Raw genomic sequence first — 3,568 nt, forward strand, 5'->3', positions numbered from 1 at the left:
ACTGTTTCATGTTATAATCCTAGTGTCCTATATGGATTAAGTGTAAGCTTAATCATGTATTTCTAAGTTCTTGGGCACCTTTCCTTTGTAAGCTGGTTTCCAAATATGAGTTCTACTTATAAGTTTGTAACATTTAGTATCAAAAGTAACTACCACCCTAAGTAATCGGGCGTAGCTCATTGAGTATGGGGTCAAATGAGTTGCGGTTTTGTTGTCAACTTTGTGATCAAATGAGTTGAGTCATTATAAACGTCGGTTGCAAAGCGTGGATGTATGTTATGATTTTAGTGTAAGTTCTACCCATGAGTTTATAACATGTTAATTCAACAATCATAATATATACTACTAAAAAAACATCACTTAGCACACATTTTATTTATACTTAGCCATAACACATTTTATTTATGCTCATATGGAAGATCAATTCAAAGAACCCCAAGGAACAAAGGCAACATTAAAAAAACATCTATCAAGTTACAACACTGCTCAATACAAAATAGCCACACTCATACTGACCATCATTACCATTGTAAATTAGCACACGTTTTATTTATACTTAGACTTAGCCATAACACTTATTTACATTGAGCTATATAGAAGACCATCTGATTCAGTAGAGTTGTCATTAACTTTTCCACAATTCAATCTAATCTCTCCAGCCGTCCCCGTTAACGGGCTAATGTTCCCCATTTTAATCATTGATACCACAAAGCTGTCAAAGAAGGCAGTCTGATTAGCAGTAAAGTTGTTAACAAGGGCAACGGTATCATTATTCTCGGTAGTTGAAAATAGTATTTGATCGCTATTGAGTAGACCCTCTAGAACTTGAAGATTAGAGAAGTACTTATTGTCAAAAACATCAGGTGTGGTGAGGTCGAGATTGGTCACAACTGTAAGATCTCCATTCTGGGGGCATATTCCCTGCAGAGTTGATAAGTAGGTTGTGTTTAAGGATGGATCAGGATTACTAGAGTTGTTATAATCGTATAACCGGTTGTTGAAACTGCTACATTGAGCACGTCCAAACGTGTGAGCACCTGAAAATCAATCATGCATGCCAACTTTATATCAGAACTTAAAGCAATACTTTCATCACAATGTCATTAACTCATATTATTTCTATGTGTGTGTGCGCGAATAAATAATAATTAGTACCAGAGAGGGCAACAAGATCGGTGGTGTCGAGGCCCATTGTTGAGAACATTTGTATAATAACATCAAGGGGTTGTGTGGACCAGGAAGGAAAATACCGGCAGCTGTTCGGTTTGCTGTAGTGCTATCCCTTCTTCCCAGTAAAACATTCCACGAAGGACCTTCTGCCTGTGAAGATGGATTAGTTTTACTTTTAGTTGGTATGTGATGCGCGCAAACAATATATAATATTATTTGAAATGTCAGCAGTAGTTGAAAGATATGACTGACTTTTCACTTGTGTTCCCCTCCCAAATAAAAAAAAAAAAAAAAAAAAAAAAAAACCTTCTCCCTTGTGTTTAACTTTTAGTTAGGGGCATGCATGATCGGATTGACTCGGGGGGCGAGTTTTTTCAGCCCGACTTATTATGGTCAGTTAAAAAAAAAATATAATTCAATTCAATTTAATCCAACCAACTCATCACAAGAGTCTAATTTAACCCAATCCAACCCACGTGGATTAGATTGAATTACATTGGACTAATGTGTTGGACATTTTTTTTTAATTACTATTATTATTATTAAATTGATTAGTATTAGAATAACACCACCACAAATAAGAGCAAATTTATAACCAAATAATTATAAACATAACATCAAACAAACACAAACTATACGAAGAAAACTTAGGATTTGGATTTTATTTAGGAAGAGAAGCAAAAAAGTAAATAACAAAATTGTATAATATATTTTTAAAATTTTAAATATATATTGAATATAAAATTGTATAATATATTTTTTAAATTTTAAATAAATATTAAATATATGTGTGTCTAGTCGGATTAGGTGAATTTGTGAATCTTATGACTCAAACTCAACCCGACCCATTTTAAAAAAAAATTATAACCCAACTTAACCCACCAAACTTTAAAACCAACCTAACCCTACAGGTTGGGTTGGATCAAGTTGGTTTTGGTGAGTTGGTGAGTTTGCTGCACACCCCTACTTTTAGTAACATCTTTGGGTACAGTAGAAGGACAAAGTCTTTAGTCTAGTTACCAACTGATATGTTTTCAAGAACACAATTTCTACACTGAAAAGAGATTGTATTTTTGCCTTAAAGATGGAAATCTTATATCCAAATTGATATATGAAGTTGAAATAATGTTTTTAAGACACAAATTCTATATAACATGAATAAGATTATATTTTTTGTCCTTGAAGTTAAATGTCTTATATCCAAACTCATATATAAATTGAAATAGAATTTTTAAGATATGATTTGAATATAAAATATTTTTTTTGTTTTTAATTTTTTTTATTTAGTTAAAATTAATAAATTAATTTTTTTTAATTTAAATGCTGATGTGGCATTTTTTAATGCCAAAATAAATTTTTTAATTATTATTTTAATGTGCCGTTAGCCACCTCAGCTTTTTCCGTTAGTTGGCTGACGGTAAGGACTAAAACAATAGGCGTTTTCTAGGATAGGAACTAAAAGCGGTAAAAAAAAAAGTTAGGGACCAAAATGGAAATCGTGTGAAAATGTAGGGACGAAAATGTGCTTTTTGCCTTTTTTTTAATGGTAAATAGTTATATTTGTCCGTTAGTGTCTTTTTTTAAAAGTAAAATTGAGTTTGTTTGAAACTTTGAAATGACCTAGGAGTTGAGATATAATAAAGTTAGTGAATTGTAGTGTTGTGTACATAGTGCAACAATGAATTTTTTTTTTCTTTTGTATGTGCATTTATTTCTCTGTTCAATCCTTGTTGACGGTTTATTAAGAATTTATTTGGAAACAATTTATTCAGTTGAAATTGAAAACTTTTTATTGGGCGCATGAGACTTGTCTGTTGAGTGGAGTGAGGGGTGGATGGGCACATGGGGCCGGGTAAGATATTTGAATTAGGGGAAGTAAATGCACATGGAATATGTGCTAGTGCAACCGATAAACAATAATTAATTAACTAATAATTAATTAAAGAAAGCAACTAATAAACAATAATTAATAATTCAATTAACCAATATATTATAAAAGACAAATAAATTAAATTATGTTAGGCTAAACAACAATTAATAATTTTATAATTAATAAAACAACAATATACCAAATTATTAAATGGTATAATTTATGCTTCTTAAGGAACACCTTGGAAAAAATTCTTGGAATCGCCACCATCTCCATTAGATATATCAGGAAGTGTAAATTAACCTAAAAATAAATGGTTGAGAATCTTGTTTAATACAGGTAATTACATTTGCAAAATAATATTACATTTTAAGGCTTTTATTTATTTATTTAATGTATAATACAAGTACATTTTTAAGGCCTTAATAAGCAAAGTATACAAAAACGTTGGGGAGGGGGCTAAGAGACCGTTTGGGGTGTGCGTTGGCGTTGCACGTTTTCAGCCTTTTTTTTTTTTTTTTTTTTTTT

General features: G+C 31.2%; 1 pseudogene; it reads right to left on the reverse strand.

Moving 5' to 3' along the window:
• Positions 1-385: 385 nt before the first annotated feature.
• The window catches only part of LOC136066587 (peroxidase 15-like), a 26,542-nt pseudogene continuing 23,359 nt past the window's right edge, over positions 386-3,568 (reverse strand).

Source organism: Quercus suber, unplaced genomic scaffold, assembly GCF_002906115.3.
Source record: "Quercus suber isolate HL8 unplaced genomic scaffold, Cork oak 2.0 scaffold_40, whole genome shotgun sequence".
Classification (NCBI taxonomy): Eukaryota; Viridiplantae; Streptophyta; class Magnoliopsida; order Fagales; family Fagaceae; genus Quercus; species Quercus suber.